This window comes from Cavia porcellus, unplaced genomic scaffold (genome assembly GCF_034190915.1).
Source record: "Cavia porcellus strain 051 isolate PalLab524CR breed Dunkin Hartley unplaced genomic scaffold, mCavPor4.1 scaffold_32, whole genome shotgun sequence".
In the NCBI taxonomy this organism is placed as follows: domain Eukaryota; kingdom Metazoa; phylum Chordata; class Mammalia; order Rodentia; family Caviidae; genus Cavia; species Cavia porcellus.
Window position 1 is genome coordinate 19,308,258 of NW_026947515.1, and position 23,062 is coordinate 19,331,319.

The window sequence follows — 23,062 nt, forward strand, 5'->3', positions numbered from 1 at the left end:
AAGTGACACAGCCCTGAATGATCTGTTTTAGCAGGGCAGTCTTCAGGGAGATGCAGAAATACTGGCCAAGAAAAATTTCTAGCTTTTTTCTTCCTAAGTGAGTTGTCTCATGAGCTGTCTGTACCAGTTGGAGCCCCAGGCAGGTGGGCACCACAACTGGACTGTCCAGGAGCCTCTACCACCTGTTCAGTCCCTCAGGTCCCCCTTCTTGTTCCATCCATTGAATCTTTTTTAGTGTATGCATTGGTCCCTCATCTGGCTTCCAGGGAACTGTGGCAAGCAGTGTAGTGTCTGGCCTCACACTGGCCGCGCTGGCCTCATGGTCATCCTTGTTATTACCCAGTTGCCCTTTAGATTTCCATTCATGGTGCCCTTTGCAATGGACAACAGTGACTTCCTTGAGAACCCAAATTGCTTGTAAGAGTTGAAGAGTATCTTGGGGGTGGGTACTTGATTTTTTTGTCCCTGCCCTAAGGAGGCCTCCTTCTCCATGCATGCTAGAATCACACTTAGGGTCCATGTAGATATTTAGTCTTTTCTAATTAAAGCACTCAGGTTAGGGAAATTAACTTTCTCCTCTGGGCCGAGGTTCCTTGTGGCAATGGTCAGGATTCTATGAACCCTGTTAGGGTGACGACCGTGTAGCCAAACTGCCTCCTCCATTTTTTTTCTACACTTCAGTACCACACTACTAACAACAGACTTTATTCAGATGTCATAATTTGTTTTAAATTCTGTTTCTCTGTTACTAGAGAGCTTGAACATCTTTTCATATGTTTTTCTGACCATCTGTATTTCTTTTGCAAAATGCCTACTCCAATTCTTTGCCCATTTTTTTCCCTCTTGGGTTGTTTGTCTTTCTAATGCTTTATGGAGGGTCTTTAAAAAGTCTTCCAAATTCATGTAGCTAATTAATGGGAGCTGAGAAAAAAAAATCCAAATCTAATCTAATTACCTGTTTTTGCCACTAATGCTCTGCTTACAATTCTCCCCGACCCACAGGAGCTTCCTTTCTCCCTTGGCTCATGTCTCCTCAGTGGTCACAAACCACAATATTATCAGCAATCCTCAAGAATGGACAGCGAAGGCTGCTCGGTCCTCACGTCATTCATTGCTGAACTAATGACTTTAATGCTGTGCGGCCTGGGTCGTGCCTGGCCACGGCTTGCTTTCTGGAAACTCCCATTTCCTCTGGCCCTGAGACAGGCTGCATAGAACGCTGGCAGCCTAAGCCCAGGAATGCACCATTTGGCTCATTGTCTCCTTCTTAATTGCTGTCCTGACAATTGCAAAACCTCCTGCCCTGGCAGAACAGAAGCTGCAGAAAGGGGGTGTGCACAGCTCAGGGCACCAGATCCTGCAATGCCCAGGTTGCCATCCAAGAGTCATGACTCCCCTGAGGGCATTAGCTCATCCTCCAGCAGCAGCTCTGCAGTGGACAGGAGGTGGTGGGCAGGAGTAGACATGGCCAAGGGATGCAAAGACAGCAGTTTGCGGCTGCTCCGGTCACGGGGAGCCATTGCTCCTTGAGAACAGGAGCCCTGCCTGGCTCTGAGATTCTCTCTGGCTGTAACATGGGGCTAGCCAAAGATCATGCCATTTGTAGTTGATTTGTGTGAAGTATGTTACAACGCATTTAATGGGCAGGGTGATGTACTGAGGTGAAAGGTTATATACCACCCCCACACAGCGTCCACCTGAAGCCTGTGAATGTGACCCTGTCTGCAAAAAGGGTCTTTGCAGATGTAATTGGTTAAGACCTAAAGATGAGATCATCCTGGGTTATCCTTGTAGGCCTTAAATCCAATGACAAGTGTCCTCAAAAGAGACAGACAGAGAGAGATTAACAGACAGACAGAGAGAGACTGAGACACTGAGAAAGGGGGAGGCTGCATGAACACAGAGGTGGGCACTGGAGTTACACAGCCACAAGCCAGCGAGTCCCTGGTATTACCAGAAAGCAGGAGTCTGCCTGGAGCCTGCAGAGGGAGTGCAGTCCCTCTGGCGCCTGAACTTCAGACTGCGGGCCTCCGGGCAGTGAAAAATAAACCTCTGTTGTTCTAAGCCACCCATTTGTTACAGCAACCAGTGGAAGCTAGCAGAGGTAGGAGCCAATCAGTGCCGCAAAGCTCAGAATTCTCAAGTGGAGACAAAAATCACCAGCCCTTTTGTTGTCTAAATGGGAAAAAGCGGGAGAGGAGTGGAAATGCCACTCGCTCGTTGTTCCGTTACTAATACAGAGCTGCCGGGTGGCAGCTTCCTTGGCTGTCTCCGTAGGTGATGGGGGATGAGCAGGGGACTGGCCCTTCACCAGGGAAGGCAGCCAGAAGTTTTCTCTGAAAGGCAGAGGGCGGGAGGATGGGACTCATTCTAAGCACCAGTGTGAAGTGGTGTCATTTTCTTCAACCCAGCTTCTCTGTAACCCTGGGTAATATATATTTTTTTAAAATTTTATTTAAGGAGAAAAAAAAAAAAGCAGAGAAAGGGTACAAGTTATACAGATTTACAGAAAAAAATAAACAGTAGGAAATCACTAGTTAATGGATTACATATTGTCATCTTAGAAATAATTGTTCAAGTCACAAAATTAAAGCTTGTAAAGTGGACATTCCAACAGCGAGACTGCAAACAGTTCTGTTCAATGATCCAACAAAACTCAGTGATATCATTATCTATCTTATACACTTATATATACATGCAGTTATATCGTTTAGAGCACTTTCTTTTCCTCTCTTTTGTACAATAACAATTATCCCCTGGGTAATACTTTAACCCACACAGTCACCCCTCTGACTTGGGAATTTTATGACATGGCCTGAATGTTTACGTCCCCTCCAACCTACCTTAACCTGACTCCAAGATGATGGTTTTAGAAGGTGGGGCCTGCAGAGATTTCATGAGCATAGAGCCCCCGTGAGTGAGATTAGTGCTCTTATAAAAGACACCCTTATAAAAGAGCTTGCTCACCTCTTCCACCATGTGGGGTCATAGCCAAAAGATGGCTAAGTATGAACCAGGTTTTCATTAGACACTGCCTCTGAGTCTGCCAGTGCCTTGATATTGGATTAGTAACTTCCAGAACTGTAAGAAGTAGATATCTGTTGTCTGTCAGCCACCCAGTCTATGGTGTTTTGTTACTGCAGCTCAAATGGACTAAGGTAAGGTCCCACACAGGTGACTGCTTGCCCCCAAGCATTAGGAAGAGGCTGCAGTCACTCCCTCTTCTCTCCTTCCCTCCCCATCTGACTTTTGACCTAAATTATTTAAACCAGATCTCAGGCTAGTGGGCAAGGTTCTGGCCAAATATATAGTCAAAGGATTGAATGTGGCTCCTTTTCCAGCCAGTACCAAATGACAATGCAACTTCACTCATACTTCTGAGCCAGCCGGACCCCCAGGCAGCCATAGGAGACCTGAGCAGGCAGTAAGTTGAATGCCTAGGAAGGACCAGAGGAGTGAGAGCTGGATCTATGGTGCACCAAGGGCGTTCGAGGATTCCTCAAGAAGAAATCAGAAGTCCAGAAAGTGAGATGGCTCAAGACATGACAATAAAAATCAGAATCCATAGAAAGTGCAGGCTTACCAGTGTTTACTGGGACCTGCATCATGCTGGGACCTGGAGCTCCAGGAAACCAAGCAACCCCTTGTTGAGAATCAAACATCAACCCCCGCACCCCCACTGCCTCACCCCCATTAGCAAGTGGGGTGGGGGAGCCAGTGATCTGGACATCCCTTGAGAGGTTGGCCATAGGCAATGTAGCAAATAGGGGAGATTTCCTTCTACCATCTCTTTGAAGACAAATACATATTCCTATTTTGCTTTGTTCTAATTAATGGTGTTGTTTTCGGCTGTTTTGTTTTGTTGAACTTCAATATACATGAAAGTATGGACAGCTATTTTAAAGAGAACGAGAGACTCTACGACAGCCATTGGTGACTCCCTATTGTCTGTTTTTTTTTTAAAAAATTTTATTTAAAAGGAAAAAGAGAAAAAACAAAACAAAACAAAGCAGTGTAAGGGTACAAATAATACAGAACTACAAAAAAAAAAAAAACAGTAAGAAATCACCAGATTACATATTATCATCTTAGAGATAGTTGCTCAAGTCACAGTATCAAAGCATACAAAGTGGACATTCAAACAGTGAGACTGCAAACAGTTGTGTTCAGTGATCCAACCAAAAACATTAATATGGTCAGGTATTTAACACCCCTAAACACACTTGCTGTTGTATCTTTTAGAGCACTTTTTTTCCTTCTCTTTTTTACAACAAAATTTACACATTTTGGGTTTTATTACTCCTTAGTTCTTATTACTTTTTTTGGGGGGGGGGAGAATAAAGTTAAATATGGCAAAACAAAGCTGTCAGTCAAAACCAAGGATAGACATAGCACATGGTGTAAAAACAGAGTACAAGGTTATCAACAGCGGTTACCATAATGCCTCTTGCTTCCTTAAAAAGAATTGTCTATCTCATTAGGTATTATAAAGTTGAACAAAACAGTAGAGAACAAGACCAATAAAACTTAAGCATTGTAAACATTACAGGACTTCCAAAGGAGACAATAGTCGAACCAGAATGGGCATCTTAGTGCATCTTATTGCCTTCAAGTAGTTGTCTATACCCTCAAACTTGATACTATCATACAGAATGGAACAGAGTCTAATCAGTCAAAACAAGATAGTGGGAGTATTACAGGACTTCAAAACAAGTTAATAGGAAATCAAAAAAAGTTACTATTTTATATTCTAATTTTTAAAATTTTCCCCTTAATTAAAAAAACCATAAAAAATAACTAAATAATTTTTTTAATGAATAAGGGAGAGATTGAGATAAAAGAGGACATAACAACATAACAATACAGGTCAAAGCATGACTGTTTCAGCAACCTAGTGCTTCACCACCAAATAACCCGACTTAATAGTAGTTACCATAGTGTCTGTCTTTTTCCTTGAAATATTTGAATAAACTATTGTCTGGTTTTGAAGACCTAAAACGCCTTCCTCATTCTGTTCAGATCAGTTTTATACTATGTTGTTTGTATGAATTCTCTGTATGAGACGATATGAACAACTATCTGGAAGAAAACAAGAGACAATATGATAAATAGTGCAGATCTCAGGTCGTCTAGCTTTGAAATTTGTATTTCTTACATTGCTTTCTTATGCCCTATTTTGTTCTGTTTTGTTGTGTTTAATTTTACTCCCTTTAAAATAAAAAAAAAAAGGAGAAAAAAAGGCTTGACTTAGATATCCCAGTCTCTGCCATGGGACACAGGTATTATGACTAGCTGACTTTTTGGTCTGGATATTTTCATTTCTAGGCTCAGACCTAGAGTCTGAATACCCACCTATATGGTTTTCAGATGCTGACCCTCAGAAACTATGAGATAATAAATGTGTAATATATTTTAGGCTGCTATGTTCAGGTTAATTTGTTATGCAGCAGTAGTTAACCACTATAGTACATATGACAGAAAATAAATAACCACCTGCCTCTCATCTGCAGTACCCAAGAGGCATAAGAAATATAGAAGCTTCTCAGGTATTGTGTTAGTTTTTGGACAAAAAATAAGAATATAATTTTTCTTTTTGCCTCTTAACTGTATGTCCTGAAGTTGGTTCTGTATTAATAATATATAGATCTTAATCCAACTTGGTGACTGCTTAGTATCTCAACATGTCATGACTTGTCAGTGGGATGTAAATCACCAATTATCAAAGGATGAGCCAAGACCTTGAACACAGTAAGAAACAGATATCACCCTCTCTGTTGCCCTTAGCATGGAGGCTGACTTGGTGACCAGAAGGGCCCAGACTGAGCCATGGGCAGGTGGGCTCCCCTGGCAGCATCAATGAGCCCCTCCTCTTTGCTCCCCCAGTATGTGGTCCAGGCCTCTATAATGACCCTTGGGGTTTTAATTGTTTACAGAAGCACTCAGCTGCTCACCATCTCCAGGACCGTGTTCAGCTGGCTGGACCAAATCGATCCTACCATTTGCCTTTATAAAGTCACATTATAATACAGCCATGCTTATTAGTGTTCTATTGCTGCAGAATAAATTATTATAAACACATCTACTGCTTCACAGTTTCTGTGGATCAGGAGTGAGTGGTGGCTTAGCTGATGAGCACCCAGGGTGTCACCAGGCTGAAACAGAGGCATCAACTGGGACGGACTACCTGAGTCTCAGGGGCTCTTTAAACTCATTCAAGCTGATAGAAGAATTCAGTTTCTATGGTTGTGGGGCTAAGGGTGCATTGTCCTACTGTTGCCTGGAGGTCACTGACTGCTCCCTTTGGGGACCCTTGTACAGTATGACAGTTTGCTTCATCTCTGATGCCATCAGGAAGCTTCTCCACTGTCCACCATCTTTAACCTTGAAACTTTCTGTAAAGAGCCAACCTGACTATGTCGTGTCTACCTGGAGTGATCACTTAGACTCAACTGATTAAAGACTTTACTTATATCTGTGAAGTCCTTCAGTTTGCCATATGGCTTAACCTCGTCATGGGAGAGATATCCCCTTATATTCACATCTTTTGCCTGCATTCAAGGGAGGGCCTAATGCAGGATAGGGACACTGGCCAAGGACCACTGTGAATTCTGCAGAGGCCCAGATTTTCTTATCTATTGGTTATAAAGGATATAGAAATGAATAGTTGAGCCTAATACCCAGAAATGGCCGCGGTAGGGTCTCCACGTGTGCATTTCCAACAAGTGTTTAGGTGATGTTGAGTTTGCTGGATTGGGGACCACTTTTTGAGAAGTACTTTCTATAGAGCTGTGCTTTTGAAACTCGAATATATACACACATCTTCCATGTATCCTGTCCCAATGCAGACCATGATCAGGTAAAGCCGGTGTCCTGAAGGGATTACCATTTTCACCAGCTGCCTTGGTCATATCAGTGTCCTTCCAGTCACAGCTGATGGACCAGTGGATGAATGCCTGTGGCAAGAGGCCACGGGCTTGCCCATAGCCAAGGACAGGACAGGACAGGGCAGGACAGGAGACAGGACCAAAAGTCGATGTATGCCAGGGAGAATCTCTCAAAATTCTGAATGGCGGCTGAATAGACACTGATGTCATCGGCAGTGGATGTACAACAGGGGTAATTGTTACCATAGGCACAGAACAAAACAAGAAAGCAGAGGCATCCAGACCGCAGTGTGCAGAGGGAGAGAGTGTTCAGATTCCTAAATTCCGTGAGCCCCAGTCGGGCCGTTTGCCCTTGTGTTTTGAGAGATCCCTGTAATTGACTCTTTTTGCCTAAGCTCCTTTGAGTGAGTTCTTATTCTCTGAAGCCCCCAAAGCCTTTATCAGAGCCTGCATCTGTGCTCCTCTCTGCCCATCCTTCACAATGACTCAGTCAGAAACCATGCTTCGGTAACGTTCAGCTCCAGGACCTCGGACAGGGCCCAGGCCGGCGGATGGAGTGTCTATGTAGGAACTAGAGAAATTTTTGTTTCATGTGTTTATAGGAATATGTTTTGTTCTGTCTTGCTTTGTTTCGTTTCTACCTCTAATATAGAAAGAACAGAAATACATGTTAAGACTCATACATGTGTAGAATCTATAAACAGTTTATGAGAGCTGATCTTATGACACATGATGAAATGAACTGATACTTTGAGGAAAAAGAGTCACTAAAGAACCCAGTGCTGATTCTGGTGTGTCATAATGTGAAACCCAGCAATAGTATTATTCTCTGTTCAGAGTGATATTAGCCTGCTTGGGTTTTTTCTATCTCAACACAATTGAAGATATGGATAACCGCATGTATGTTTAAGTGTATAGGATTGATAACCATATTTCTAAGTTTTTATTGAACAGTTGAACAGAACTGTTTGCAGTCTCGCTGTTTGAATTCTCACTTTACATGTTCCATTTTTGTATCTTGAATAACTATTTGTAAAATGACAATATGTAAACATCAACCAGTGATTTCTTACTGTTTATTTTTTCTCTGAATGCATGTATTATTTCTACCTAAAAAAAAAAAAAAAAAGAAATCAGAACGTACAACAGTAGAGCAGAGACAGGAGAGAAACCTCGTGTGCAGGTGAATCGGGCTCACAGGAGGCAAGGTTGGCTGGGAGTGGGAAAGGCTGGCTAAGAATGACCCGGAACACGAGGTGCAGCAGTTGGGGCTGGTTTCACAGCCTCGAGGTAGGCATTGAAGGTCCTGCAGATGGAGAGATACCACAGATAGTAGTTGTGTTCTTGGGTATGATGGCAAAAGCTTGTATAATCCCAGCTACACAGGAGGCTGAAACAGGAGAATCACAAATTCAAGGTCAGTCTGGACCTTATTTTTATCTTTTAAAATAAGATTGTAAAAAAGACTTGGTATAGCTCTATGGTAGACTGCATGCCTAACCTGCAGTGGCCTTGAATTCAATCCCCAGTACTGGGGAAAAAAAAAAGATTGTGTTCTTTAACAAGGATCCTCATGGCCTAGCCAATGGATGATATCTTGAAATACACGTTAAAAAATTTAATGGGCTCATAATAATTGTATATGTACAATGTGTTATTTGGATATATGTAATAATCAAATTTGAGTAGTTACTCTTGCTAAGCAAGAGTACTAGAACTTATCCCCTCATCTGTACTGTCTGTGTGTGTATGAGAGAGAGAGAGAGAGAGAGAGAGAGAGAGAGAGAGAGAGAGAGAGAGATGTGGTATTGAGCACTGATCCCAAGGCTACATGCTACCCTTTAAAATTATCCTTTGAAGCAGGGTGTTGCTAAATTGCCCAGGAGGGACTCAAACTTGTGATCCTCCTGCTTCAGCTTTCCAGAGTGGTGGCATCAACACACCTGACCCTCTTCTGGAACCATGTACCTGTTGCCTCTTCCCATATCCCCTCTCCCACCCTTCCTAGTCACTGGTCTGAATTTACCAGTGTAAAGGAGGACATGGATCTCAAAGGTCTTCTTAGTGTAGTATCCACAGGAAATGATAATTTGTTGAATATTATGCTAAGGACCAGAATAGAGAGTATTCCATCAGTAAACCATAATATAGAAATAAAAATCCAACCTTACTATTAATCAGATGTGCAAATTGAAATAGATGCTGTTTTTCATACCAAGTTAGTAAAGATGCTAGTGAAAATGTGGTAAAATTGTCACTTCCATATTTTACAGCACATAACAAAGATAAATTGACATATATAGTATTTGGTAGGTAATTTACCCAAGTGCATTAAAAAGTTTTTTATTTCTTTTGTGGTAGTGGCAATTGCACCCAGGGGTGCTCCAGCACTGAGCTACATCCTCAGCCCTTTTAAATGTTTTTTATTTTGAGACAGGGTTTTACTAAATAGCTAAAATGTCCAGGCTGGACCTTAACTTGTTATCTGCCTGTCTTGAAATGCCCAGTTCATTAAAAGCTTCAAACATTTTTGTAACCTTAGCTTCCCAGAAATAAAATTACTAGATCTGCTATAGAAATCTCCTGAAATACATAGTTTACAGCAACTGGATTCAAATATGTGGAAAATTGACAATATACTTCTTCAAAAAAGAAAACCAAGTAACTCACAAGCACATGAAAAGATATTCAACATCTCTAAGACATTTGGTGTTAGAGAACTATAGACCAAGACTACTGTAAATACACCTCACACCAAGGAGGATGGCTATTTCTATTTGTTTAAGAAACAAATAGAAAATAAATGTTGCTGAGCATGTGGAGGAACTGGGACCCTTGTGGAAGGCAGTGGTCTGGTCATCTATCCAGAGGACACTGGTACACAGTGTATACCAGTGCATCTATTGGGGATCTCCTTCCGAAGGTGGTGGCCATTGTTAATTCTCTATTATCTTGTTTCAAAATCCTGTATCATTCTTATTATTTGTTTGGTTGGGTTTTATTCTGTTTTGCCTTGTTTAATCTTGTTGTATCCGATGGCATGGGCAGCTATTTCAAAGACAACAAGCTATATTATGGTAACCATTTTGGATTTACTATTATCTTGTTTTGAAGTCCTGTATTGCATTCATTGTTTTGTCTTTATTGGTTCTATTCTGTTTCTGTTTTGTTTGATTTTGCTGTGTCTGATGGTACGGGAAGCTATTTTGTTAGTTTTGTAGTGAAATCCTCCACTCTTTTTTTTTAGTACTGGAGATTGAACTCATGATCTTGGGCTTGCCAGGCAGGCACTTATGCTGCTGAGCTAAATCTCTGGCCCTGGGCAGCTATTTTGAAGACAACAAGAGGCATTAAAGTAGCCATTGTTGATTTCCTGTTATCTTGCTTTGAAACCCTGTGTCACTTGTATTGTCCTGTTTTTTTTTGTTTGTTTGTTTGTTTGTTTTTTTTTGGTCTTTTTCCTTTTTACCAGGGATCAAACTTACAACTGCCTGCTTGCAAGGCAGGCACTTATGCCGCTGAGCTAAATCCGCAGCCCCCATATTGTCCTCTTTTGATTTGCTTTATTGTTTTATTTTGCTTGGTTTTATTCTCTTTAAAATAAAATTTAAAAAACACAACCAATTATGTACCACCCTTAATCCCAGAGAAGAAATCCACGATTATGATGTAGACATTAAGACAACCCAGCTGTTGATTTAGAGTTAATATGTACTAAATGTGACTGCTCATAGTAGAAAAGAATTCAGCAGTAATTTTATAGAATTAGCTATTACGGCAATCTGCGAACGACAGGGAGGCGTGCACTGACTTGTGGTGAGGTGAGTGAGAGAAACTGACACTCTACCACAGTTTGACTCCAGCAGAGGACTTTCTGGGCCCGAGCAGTCCTGCGGGAGCAGGGCGCGGTGGCGACTCCAGCCACACATCCCCCTCTCGGGCGGGATTGGTGAAAAGTGCCTGGCCTGCGTGACGCTGCCGGCGGACCTGGTAGACTGTCCCAACCCAGATCCCAGAGCCTGACGGTGGCCGGGAGGGGAGACGCGTAGGCTGCCTGGTCCGTAACTCCCTGGTGCGCAGCGCTGAGCGGGAACACCTAACTGGCGCAATTCGATCAGGCTGTGGCTGACTGGGAGAGAAGCTGGGCCTCTTATATAAGCTTGCATATATAAGGAACAGAGAAGAAGAGGCAGCATGGGAAGAGGCAGCAACAAGAAAGGCTCCTCGGCCCCCAATTCTGAGAAACAGGCAATAGCAGACACCACACCAATACACATAAGGCGCCATATAGAGAGCCTCATAGACCAATTCAGGAATGAAGTTATCAACGACCTGAAGCTAGAAGTATGCAGAATAGTTAGAGAAATTCTAAGTACCACCCAAGAAAAAACAGGTGGTGGAATGGAAGAACAGAAAAAAAGGGGAGAATTGTTTGATGGAGAAAACAGAGAAAGCATAGAATACGTGAAGCAGGTTCAAAGGGACTACCAAGATACTAAGAAGTCTATCGAAGACTGGCATAACAGCTTGAAAGAAACTAAGGACAGACTATCTGAACTGGAGGGCAGACTTGTAATATGGGAGAATGAAATGAAAAACTTCTTAAAAATAACAAAGAAACAAACAGCAATAATACAAAGACAAGAAAATGATAAGAGGATCCATAACTTAAGGATTAAGAACATAAAAGAAGAAGTAGGGACACAAACAAGTGAACTACAAAAGCTACTCACAGAAATAATCCAGGAGAATTTTCCTAATTTAGCAAAAGGTAAAGATACTCAGATGTATGAGGCATACAGGACCCCAGCTACCTACAACCCAAACAGAGCAACACCCAGGCATATAATAATAAAAATCCCAGAAATTCAATACAAGAACAGAATATTAAAAGCTGTAAGAGACAAGAAACAGACCACTTACAAGGGAACACCCATCAGAATTACAGCAGATTTCTCGGCACAAACCATCAAATCACGAAGAGCGTGGGGGGAAATAATTCAAGCTTTGAAAGATAATAATCTCCAGCCAAGATTGAGATATCCTGCACAACTGTCCTTGGAAATTGATGGAAAAACAAGGTGCTTCCAGGATAAAGAGGAACTGGGGGAATTTGCAACCACCAATTCAACTCTACAGAGAGCATTGCAGGATATTCTAAAAAAAGAAAAATACAAAGAATCCAGAAATAATGGCAGAGAGGCCACAACGAATGGAGCAGAGAACAAAATGAAGAAGACAAACTGACAGCTACTGACAGAAAAAGAGCTCAACAGAAATGAGGCAGAGAAGATTGGATGATAGGAACAGCTATTTTGGAGAAAATGACATCTTAATAGGTAATACTGATTTAGTATCATCTTGTTTTGAAGTCTCATCTAGCTTTTGTCCTTCTGTCTCCAATGGTCTAAATAGGCTGTATCTTATTGGATTTTATTATGTACTATAGTATAAGCAAAAACCTTTTAAAGACAAGGAGATTATACAGAAACCATTGTTCATTTTCTGTTAGTCTCTGTAATGCTGTCATTCTCTTGAATGGTTTTACATTGTTTTGATATACTTAATGCTACAGTATACGAAGTTGTACTCAAGGATTTCAAAGAAAGAAACAACATGGTAACTACTTTTAGGTTAGGATTATCTGGTGGTGAAACACTATTCTGCTTAAATGGTTATGTTTTGATCTGCGCTGTTTTTTTGTTATGCCCTCTTTTATCTCAATCTCCACTCCATTATTTACTTTTTTATCTTTATCCTTTTAATTAAAGGAAAAAAATAGCAGGATATATTATAGTAACCCACTTTGACTTTTCATTACCTTGATTTAAAGCCCTGTATTACTCTCACCATCTGGTTTTTAACTGATGTTCCCCTATTCTGTTTTGCTGGATAGTATCAGGTTCGAAAGTTTAGGCATCAGCTGTGAAGATAATGAGATTCATTATGACGCCCATTCTCGTTGACTTTTATCTACTTTTGAAGACCTACAATGTCTCCAATGTTTTGGTTTTGTCGGTTTTATTCTTTACTGTTTTGTTCAATTGTATTATAACTAACGATATAGGCAATTCTATTAGAGATAGCGGGAGGCATTATGGTAACCATTGTTGATCACCTTGTATTATGTTTTTACATTATCTATTATGTCCACCCTTTTGACTTGACCGATTCTGTTCTGTTATGTTACATTTGGTTTTACTCTCTTCCAAAAAAGTAATAAGAACCGTGGGAGCAATGAAACCCAAAATGTGTAATAGTCATGGTACAAAAGAGAGGAAAAGAAAGTGCTCCAAACTATATAACTGCATGTATATTTAAGTGTATAAGATAGAAAATGATATCACAGAGTTTTATTGGATCAATGAACAGAACTGTTTGCAGTATCATTGATGGAATGTCCACTTTACAAGCTTTAATTTTGTGACTTGAACAATTATTTCTAAGATGACAATATGTAATCCATTAACTAGTGATTTCCTACTGTTCATTTTTTTTCTGTAAATCTGTATAACTTGTACCCTTTCCCTACTTTTTTTTTCTTTTCTCCTTAAATAAAATTAAAAAGAAACTATAAAAAAAAAAAATTAAAAAAAAAAGAATTAGCTATTAAAAGATTAAAATCTTTGTGGTTATACTATTAAAGATATTGGATTGGGGACCGGGAGAATTTAAAGGAAAATTTTGGAATGTTAGACTACATGGGAAGAGAAGGGAAGAGAAGTTGTACAAAGGATCTTACACAGAAAGATGTTAACAGGGTTAGGTAAAGGTAAGAGAAAAAACATGAGAAATAGACACTGAAAGAAAAAAGCGAAGTTGTGTGAGGAACAAAAATAAGAGACAAAAATTAAAGGGAGAAAAATTAAAAAGGAAAAGAGGAAAATATAAAGAAAGAAAAAGAGGACCAGGGATTTAGCTCAGCGGCGTAAGCGCCTACCTGGCAAGTGCGAGGTCGTGAGTTCAATCTCGGGTGCCGCAAAAAAAAAAAAAAAAAAAAAAAAAAAAGATAAGAAAAGAGGAAGAAGGACAAAGGAAAAATTCCCAAGCCCCCAAAACTGGTAAAGAACAAAGGGAGAAGGGAAAGAAGCAATAAGAAAAAGAAAAACAAAACTAAAAACAATGCCCACTCTCACTAAAACAGACTCACAAGGAAACAGATAAATAAATTTCTCTGCAATTTTGAATATGTGGGATCTTCTGGGATCTACAATTTGGGGGCCGTGCCTAAGTCATCTTAATGCATAAGGACCCTAAATGCAGGCACCAGGAGCAGCAGGATCACTGTAGGGACCCCAGTGACAGGCTCTCAAACCCAGAGCAATTCAGGCTGATCCTGGCTGCTGGCTGCGGGGAGAGGAGCCTGTCCTTTAGCTCAGACTCCTCGGAGAGTTTCTTTCCAGCCAGAACTGACCAAGCCGGCCTCCCATGGCTGTCTGTCTCCCAGTGACTTTGGGAACCCTGAACTGAAGCTGTCATGTGGCTGCTCTGAGACCCAGGTTCGAATAATCAACCCTCCACTGAAGAGAGCCTGACCAAGCACTCTCTCCAGGGATACCCAGGGCACTTAGGCTCGAGTCACTCACTACCTGTTGCCTGTCAAGGACTCACATGGGAGCAGAATTCCACGTTTTCCCTGAAGCTCACTGCACCCACGTCACCTTTCTCCCCGAAGCCCTCTGGATCCTGGCTTTCACTTTGTGCAGATTCAGTCTCTCCATTGCATCATGAGCCAGAGCTGGGGAGAAAGCACAGATTTGCTAGGCATGGAGGCGCAGGCCTATAATCTCAGCCCTGGGGAGGCTGAGACAAGAGGATTGTCTCAAATTGGAGGCCAGCCTGGGCCACATGGTGAATTCAGGGCCAGCCTGAGCTACCTGGCAAGACCCTAGCTCAAAAGAAAAAAGTACGAATTGTCCCTTTCCTCATCCATGTTTTAATTTTCCTGTCAGATCCTTCCTGGTCCAGGGAATCTACTTCTCTCCCCTCTCCCCAAGTTCTTATTTTCCAGAATACAGTCCAAAACTTGGAGAGGCTGAGTTGTTTACCACTCTGCCATATTCTGAGAGTTGAGAAATGTCTTGGCACAACTTCTAAAAAATTTTTAGAAAAACCTCCTATGCAAGGGAAAGAAATGAGTGGGTGGGCATAAATCAGAAGTGTAGAGCCACTGAAGCCTTTTCTTATCTGTCTGTGCTTTCCAAGTTTCCCCTAAAATACAGTTAACAGTGTTGTGTCCACCGAGGCTGCGCGCCCAGACCACAGTAACGAAAATCCAACTCTTATTTCCTTTCACTGTCTGCTGCCCTGTGTCCACCTCTCCCAAGCAGAAAGAAATCTTTCATTGGGCATGGAGGCACATGTCTATAATTCCAGAACTTGGGAAGCTGAGGCAGGAGGATCACTGAGAGTCTGAGGCCAGAATGGGCTCCATAGTGACATAGTGAGTTCAAGGCTGGTCAGAGCTACGTGGCGAGACCCTGTCTCAAAAAATAAAAATAAAAAAAGGCATCTTCAGTGGACCAGAGGAGACTTCATTGTTTTGTCATGTCTTTATATGCTTTGCTTCAAGGGACGTTTGCATTTGGTACCTCGGTTCATGAATGTAATCCCACAGTCCTGTTTGTAAAGGGAATTGGATGAGAACCACATCCAATCCAGTGCTTAGGGATAATGTTGACCTTATGAGGAAATTTGATTTGGTTCTCACTCAATTTTGTTTGTGACTAGAATCATGGAAAGAATTCACTTTGTGAATCAAGGCACCTCTGAACTGTCAAGCACAGTATGGGTGGCCGGGGCCGTAGATGTCTACTGAATGGTGGGCTCATTTCCTAAGGCTGCTGTGACAAATGCTCACAGTCTCATTGGATTAAAAATCACAGAAATGCCTGCATGCCCCGGGGCCGCCTGGCCTGGGGTCTCTGTAGAGTTGTCATGTTGTGTCATCCATTTCCAGAATTTATTCATCTCACCTCAAAATATATCTTATGGAGAACATGTCTGTATCCCTGTCAGTTTATATGTGCTGCCGAACTGTCCAGACTTCCCTCACCATTACGTACAGTGAAAAATACCCAGATGAACATCCTTTTTATGAAATATTCTCCCAGGAAAACCTAAAAGATAACAATGTCCAAGACATTTTAAAATTGTTAGCATTGAGGCTGAGGAAAATCTTGGTGTGGTCACGACCTTTACTCGAATGATGGTGGTACAAGAAAAACTAAATGAAATAGATCAGATAAAAACAAGAAGAGAGGAGAAAAAGAACTAAAAGAAAAGGAAGCAGAAAAGCAGAGGAATAATTATTCTGTAGAATTTCTTATGTTGGAAAGCCAAGTTTGATATAGAACGTTTGGAAATTAGAAATAGATAAAAGAAGATTGAGCAGAAAAAATAATAAATCGAGTGGCCAACAGCTGTTTGAAACAGATCACAATCTCGACACATCTGATATCCAGTTCGTAGAAGGGGCTGGAGGAAGCAGTGTGGACGTAGGGGAATCTTTGTTCCAGGAAATGGGTGACTTACAGCTGGAGGACGTTGAACATGACGCAGACGACGACCCTGCAGATGCCAGAAGGGACTCCACAGAGGGACAACTGTCTCCTTCTCCAGAGAGGCTTGATGGCCACAGCATCTGTGGCTACGTGGAGAGGGTTTTGATTTTCCTTTTTATTTTTCCTAAGGAAATGTAATTTTCAGGAGAATATTCTTCTGATAATGTTCATCACTGAACTTAATAAGCTGACCACAACAACACTTCACATATAAAGTGTTCACTTCTTTTTGGTGAACAGAAGATTACGTATTTAACATTATTTAGTGTTGGAGGGAGACCGTAGGGGCTGCTGCTATACTAAGGGGGTTTATGCACAAGGAATTGGAATAACTCATAATTTCCATGCTGGAGATGATGGTCACTTTTGGATTCCAAATATTGTCCTTCATATAAAGTGTTACAGTACTGAGATACATAAATAAAAAATTTAACCTGGATTCTAGCCTTGTTGCATAGTAAATTTAAGTTTTGACAGAATCAGAAGCCCAAATGATAGGCAAAAATAAAATAGATTTCACTAAAAAAAAAAAAAAAACAAGCAGAATAAAAAAAAAATTCCTCAGAAACACATGCTCTTACAGTTCTGGAGGCAGCAGTCTGAAATCAGCACAGTATCATTAAGCTGAAATCAAGATGTCTGCGGGGTAGTGCTCCCTCTGGAGTCTCGTGAAGAAAATTCATTCTTGGCCTCTTTAGCCTGAGGTGGCTGCATCGCTCCGGCCTCTGCCTCCATCGCCATGTTGCTCTCCCCACTTTAAGACCCTTCGTTTAAACCCCCTTCACATAAGGCGAAATGCACAATTTTCAGGAATAAGACATGGAGCTATTTGGAGGGCATTATTCATTTTATTACAGTGGTCTGTAAGGGGTGAGCAAGGCAGAGAGAGACCAGACCCCCATCGGTTCATGCTCCTGGCTGGCTCAAGAGTGACAGAGAAGAGGACCTGAGTCATGATGAGGAGGAGTCAGGATGGTGGCCTTTCCAGCCCAAACTCACTTCAGTGTCTGAGTCAAATCAGAAAGCACACACGGGGCCTCCTGCTTTAAGAAGCCTCAATATGTGGGGAATTGGGGACTTCATGAAGCAACCTCCAAAAGGTGCTCATTTGTGTGCCAGGAAGCGTCTCCTGTGGAAGAAGGGTACCTGTGCTAGTGTCGAGGTTCTTGGCTGCCGGGCCTTGCCACTGGTTTGCTGTGTGCCTCGAGCAGGCTGCTTTCCGTCTCTGACAGCTCTGGAAAGTCTCTGGGGGCCCTGCCAACACCATTATTCAGACGTTCCTTCTGCCAGGGTTTTCTACTACTCCTGTAGACTCTAAGAAGCTGGAGAAAGCTACTTCCAAGTGGTTTCCCAGAACAGCACCTCGGAAGGTTAGCAGCCACCACCGCAGCTATCTGTGACTGCAGCCCCCACTTGCATGTCCACCTCCCCTCTGAGAACATTTCCCTTCGCCTCAGCACGGTCAGGACTGGGACCTGGATCTCATACCGGAGAGCTCAGAGGAGATTCCTAGAGGCCCAGAGGTGGTCCCCTGGGAGGAGCCACCTTGAAGATAAAGTAAGCGAACCCATGGTGGACGGGTGTTTCCAAACAAAATTAATAACTTCCAGAACTGTCTTGGGTAGGAGGCACATATAGCTGTAGACCCACAAGGCCTGGAGCTGGAGCCAGGGGTCTGAGCACAGGGATTCCTCGTGGCCCGATTCTGCAGTGGGAGAAGTGTGAGGGCATGGATGTCTCCAGGCTTTAGGGTTACACAGTGAGACTGCATGGGGCTACTTCACTTCATAACACATCAGATCCCCTCCTGCAGGTTACCCCAACTTCGTCACAATCCAGGTTCTAAAGGGTTAATCCTGGACCCATCAGAGACTTCTGAGTGCTGCTAATTGGTAGCCTATCACTGAATGAGTTCCCTGATGGTACACGCTTGCCTGGTTTCCTCTTACTGACCAGCAGGTGGCAGCACAGGAGCATGCAAGAGCCAGGGTTGTAGGAAAAAAGGTGTAAACTTTGGGTGGGTCAGGTAAACTCACAGGGTCCTTGCTTCCTGGTTCTGCCATGGTCCCCTGCTCATCACCTTACACCCACCCTCCACACCTCACTGGGCACGGGCAGGGGAGACCAAAGGTAAAGGACACCTGCTTCTCTAAGGACTCTGTCAGGGAAGGTGTCCCTAGGGAATGGCAGGTGCTGTTCTAGGAATTTTTGTGCTAAGCTAGGACACAATGTAATGTGTTAATGTGTGTTTGCAGCTGTTCTGAGTGCTTAGCAAAGTGCAGCTGGTGATACACATCTAATCCTTTCATACTCATTTAATCCTTGCAACAAACCCTAAGGTAAGTCTTAGCAGCCCATTTTACAGGGGAGGAAACTGAGGTACTGATGAATGGTTGAACTTGTTGGTATCACGTGGCAAATGAGTGATTCTGTGTTTTGAGCCCAGGTCTTGGGGATTCAGAATCCAGCTGTCTCTCCTTCCTTAGCTGGGGAGGTGCTTGATGCTGACACACACACCTTCATTATCAAGCAATGTGGATACTTCTCAGTGGAGATGGGAGCTAAACTCACTGAGGGAATGGGGTGGGAGAGGGTGGAACCAGAGTTTTCAGAGGAGTATAAATAGAGGGTAGGCTGAGGGTCAGATCTGGTCCAACCTGCTGGACTGAGAGTAGAAGACCAAAGATCTGTTCCGTTTCTGTTTATTGCAGTGTGGCTTTGGGAAAACTCTGACCCTCTCTGGGCTTTTTCTTTTCTGGATTAGATGTCATTCCACGAGCCCTTACTGCTTCTCACTGCCTAGGGAATCCAGAAGCCCTAGCATCAAACAATTTCACTAGCTGAAAAAAATGAGCTTAAGACCCATGGTGTTCTTGCTGGGATTAGATGAGGTTGTAAGGAGAAATGCTAGGGGCCTGAGTGAAATGCAGCCGCAGAGCTGGTCTGGACCACCTGGAGCTCTTGGTATGGTCTCGGGGCGTCTATTTTGCCCTGGCCCCACCTTAGGTGTCACCTGTCACAGACTGGCCCTCCAGGAAGCAGAGGCTGAGATGGATTGGAGGGGAGCAGACTACAGCAGGGTGGCAATGGTCCAGGGCACAGGCTCTGCCAGCCTTGAGGGGTGCAAGCAAAGGCCACCTGTTAGAGAAGCCGTGCTGGGTGGACGTGGCCAGGCCCTAGTACCACTGTTGCGCAGCCTTTTAGTGGGGCCTCCCCATGCCCCTGACCCCCAAAGTGTGAACAAGCTAGAAGACAGAAGGGAACCCTGAAAGAAGCTGTCAGCTCACCGAATTCCCCAAGCAGCTGGACAGTGAATCCTCTCCTGAAGTGACACCTGAGCTTTGTCTGCTCACCAGGCAAAGGGTGAGCTTGGGGCAAGGACTTTGACCCCCTGCTCCCGAGGGCCCAGGGAAGACCTGGTGGGGAAGGGCTGGACCAGAGGGGAAAGGTCAGAGCTCAGGTGTGTGTGCGCATGTGAGTGCGCAGTATGGGTGTGTGCCTGTGTATGCACATGCGTATTCATATGTACACTGGAGTGTGTGTGTGTGGACACGTGTGTGCCTGCTCATGCATCTTGTGCCCTAGCATTCAGGGGGGAGCTGCCAGCTCTGGGTGCCTCAGCGGAGTGAAGCAGAGAGCACAGTTAAAAGACCTCCTCTGGGCAGGAGCAAATGACTCCAGGCCACTGAGAGCAGCAGGACTCAATATTAACTCCCACCCTGGGGTAGGTAGGCAGTGTGGTGACACCCATTGCATGTTCCCTCCGGTCAGTGTCCAGGCCTGAGTGCCTTACCCTTTCTCGTGGAGCTGGACTTGTTGAGCCTTCAGAGTTACACAGGGAACATTCATTTATCCCGTGGATGTTTAATTGAGCACATCATATGTCAGGCCCAGTGGAGGATGATTAAAAAAAAAAAAAAAAGGACAGCGTTTACCTCAAGGTCAGAATATTCTAGAATGCAGGAAAGGGTGAAGTTGGTTGTTGAGCTGGTGATGTTGACTCACTCTTGGCTAGGCTGGGATTGGCCAGAGGAGTGCAGTAGAGGCCAGGCCTGGGGGTCCATGGGAGGAGGAGGTATTAGGTGGTCCCCAACTGGATGTGGCTAGCAGGGTGAGAGGGAATGGCTAACCCAGGCCAGTATATTAGTCCCTTTTCCTCAGCATTTGGCCCAGCTAAGACGAGACACCAAAGCCAGACCCTGAGGTGTTCAGCTTGGGGTGAGAAAATAAGACCTTCAAACACAGAGGTGCCTGGTTCCACTACAGACCTGACTGTGGGTTAGAGCCAAGAATCTGCCATGTCAGAAGTTGCAATCCACCCTCTCCCGACCTGACATGAAGTTGTGCTGGGCACTTGGGGCTGAACATCTCAGGCTGCTAGTTTGACCTAAATTCCTTGCCCATACCTATCTGTGAAATGGGAAGAACTGCTGCTGAGTGTCCGAGGTGGGGAAGAGAAAGGCCTTGCGTATCTCCTTGGGCAGCCAGGATGATGTCCCAGTAAGGAGTAGAGCTTAGGCCACCCGAGACAGTCTGAGGCCCTAATACTCACCATGCTGCTGTTATCATCCACCTGAGGCCAGGAATTAGGACTCCTGTAAGCGGCTCAGTCCTGCTGTCTGACCACCACGTACTAAGCTCTTGGGGAGGGGTTACCACAGAAGTCCAGGGCCCCCAGCCTTGACTTCCCTGTTAGGCCCCCAAGTGAAAAGAGAAGGGGAGATCTCCCTCACCAGGCCCTTCCTGAGACTCCTCTCCTTGGGGGCTGGTATTGGCTGTATCACAGGGAGCTCTGGCTGGTATCCTCAGAGCCACCTGACTTCACGTGTCCAGGAGAGAGTTCCTCCAGGCTGCATACTCATTACCAGACCTCTGGGGTAGGGGACTGGACTCTGTCCAGCACTTCCCCTTGGGCCTGGCGGGGGTGTAGCCTGGCACAGGTCAGCCTTGACGCAGGTCAGCCATGGGGAGGCTGCCTGGGCTGGGGGTGAGCCAGGGCCTGTGGTGGCCCGCTGTCCAGGCCAGATGGCCAGTTGGCTCCAGTGGGAGGGACTGTCATCACCTCCAGTCAGTGTCCTGGCCTCAGAGCCTTACCATTTCTCGTGGAGCTGGGCCTTCAGCTGCTATGAGCTGAGGACTGGCCTTCTTCCATGGAGTGAGGCCTCAAGGGGCCCACTTTCCTGCACTCCTGCCCCGGGCCTAAGCAGACTCCCAGGGTCTCACCTCTACTCTGACCTTAGTCCTTGTGGGACTCCAGTCAGACTGTCTAAAGAGCCAGGGTTTCCCTCATGTGTCCCTCTCTAATGCAGGATGGTCAGCTTCTCATTCAGTCCTCCAACAAGTCTAAACCACAGAACCTAGGACATACCAGGGCCCAACATCTTCCTCCTTGAAACTCCACAGATGAACAACAGCGATGAGGCCTCTACCCCTACAGAGCTGAATCCTCCTGGGATGGACAAGAAACCAAGGGGCAAGGTACACAGTGACGTGGCTGAGGCCAAGGTACTTCAGGAAGGGTCCGCAGGGAGGGCTCCCCGAGGACAGAACGTCTGCCCTGGTGGGAGGAGGGGAAGGCACTCCAAATTCTGGGGGTATATTGTGGGGCTGGGGGGAGAATGTTCCAAGTAGAGGAGGGGCCTTCACCTGTGGTGGGGAAGTGAGTGAGTTGGGATCTGTGAGCACTTGTGCCGGAAAGGGGTCTGAGGGAGGGGGCCCAGGCCAGATGGCACCCCAAGACCTTGTAGGAGTTGAATTTGATTCTGCTAGGTTGTGCAAAGGGGAGAAAAATAAACCTAGTTAACATTCGGTTCAGCAATTCCTACCCTCAGGGCACTGTGTCAGTTACCTGGTGTAGCCACTTCGTTCAGATTTACCCAGAACCACCCCAAAGTGGGTCCCCGAGATAAGCAAATCAAGGCAGCTAGAGATTAAGCCACTCGCTCAATATCTAAATCAGTGCAGGAGCTGGGATTTCTGACGAGGAGCCGGCTCCAGACCCCTAACCAGCAGGACATTTTGTCTCTTGGGGTGCAGTTTTCTCCCTCCTCCAACAGGACCTCCTTCAGGAAGTCTTCGTTCACCCCACTTTGCTGCGCATCTAAACACAGTGTGTGACCTGAAAGCCAGGACCTAAACAGGTCATTTCCGCCTCGTGGTATTTTAAGTCTCATTTTGCAGATGAAACCTGAAAAGAGGTTTCTGTTACCGCAGTCAGTGAGCCAGGCATGGGAACTATGCCTGTGGTCTCCTGTTCTCTCTCCCCCAGCCCCAAGCTCTGCAGTACCCCCACGCCCGCTTTAAGACAATTCTCGGAGTAATTCTTACCTGTCGTCCACACCTGCCCTTCCTCTAGACAGACAGGGATCCCTCCTATGCCCACAAGGGGGCGCACACAGCCGGGCCATATTCAATGTCGGTGACTACATGGCAACAGGTGGCTGAAGGTGGGAATGTGCTGGGCTTGGTGGTGTTTTGTGTGCCTTGAGCAGAGAGGTTCAGTGAGGGATGCTGCTGAGGCTCGAAGCGTGCTTAGGGATTTTCTAGTGAGCTAGGAACTGTGTCTGGGATGGGAAGGGCGTCATCCCAGTCAGAGGGAGGGAGAGAGAGACAGAG

At 44.4% G+C, this 23,062-nt stretch overlaps 1 pseudogene; it reads left to right on the top strand.

Annotated features, from left to right (window-relative positions):
- The first annotated feature begins 15,883 nt into the window (after nt 1-15,883).
- On the top strand, nt 15,884-22,934 carry LOC100730535 (RWD domain-containing protein 1-like; annotated as a pseudogene).
- The last annotated feature ends 128 nt before the right edge of the window (nt 22,935-23,062 follow it).